Here is a 1,083-nt window from a genome sequence, read left to right as displayed (position 1 = left end):
CTGATTGAAGGTACTGTTGCTTCCATTGCATCTACTCGAGTCAAGGAAAGAGAAAGCCAAGTAAAGACGCCCTTGACTGAATTCCGAACGCGCGCTCCACCGCTTATTTACACACCGCCCGCGTTCGAGGGAGAGGAGGGAGGGACAGGAGAGGGAGGGAGAGGAGGGAGGAAGAGGAGAGGCTTGCTGCCGGCACGAGACGAGCCGAGCATGCGCAGTGGGGGTGTGGACGGCACCGCCGACGCCGCAGGTGCGACTAATACCCATGTTACACAGGCAAAGCAAGCGCGGTTACGACCAACCACGGTTGACCGCGTTGAACCGCGGTTAGCGCCAACCACGGTTCGCCGATGTTACACAGCGCGAAAGCATCCTCGGTTAAGGTTCGTTCGTTTTTCACGCGCGCTCGCCGGCATGCACTCATCGGGGGTGGGCGCCGCCATTTTCTCGGTTATCTGCCTAACCGAGGTTGCCAAGCTCGGTTTCTTAAAACCGCGGTTAGCGGCATAACCGCGGTTTCGTGTGCCGTGTAACATCAGCGTTACACATGCAAGTTAACCGCAGTTACGACCAACCACGGTTAACCGCGTTGAACCACGGTTAGCGCCAACCACGGTTCGTCGATGTTACACGGCGCACAATCATCCTCGGTTAAAGCAGACTTGCTTTGGCGTGAATGGCTCTGCGTGTGGCGGCAGTCCGGCGTTCAACTCGGCTGTTATTGCCGCGTCCACTTTCGCATTCCTTGAGGTGCTCCGTAGATGACGCAAATTGTTTTCCCAAAGCCATCAGGCTTTCCGTGGTTCGTACAGTGCAATTCGTTCCAGGGGCGAAGCCAGGGGGGGGGTTGGGGGGGGTTCAAACCCCCCCCCCCCGAAATTTTTCAGTTTTGCTTGCGTATATACACACGCACACATACAAATGCACGCACGAACATACATAAAGTATGGTTGACCCCCCCCCCCCGAAAAAAATTTCTGGCTACGCCACTGATTCGTTCGTTTTTCACGAACGCTCGCCGGCGTGCACACGTCCTCCATGAAGGCCGCCATTTTCTCGGTTAACTGCCAAACCGAGGTCGCC

This window comes from Rhipicephalus sanguineus, chromosome 4 (genome assembly GCF_013339695.2).
Source record: "Rhipicephalus sanguineus isolate Rsan-2018 chromosome 4, BIME_Rsan_1.4, whole genome shotgun sequence".
NCBI lineage: Eukaryota > Metazoa > Arthropoda > Arachnida > Ixodida > Ixodidae > Rhipicephalus > Rhipicephalus sanguineus.
Note: the sequence above shows the minus strand (reverse complement) of the source record.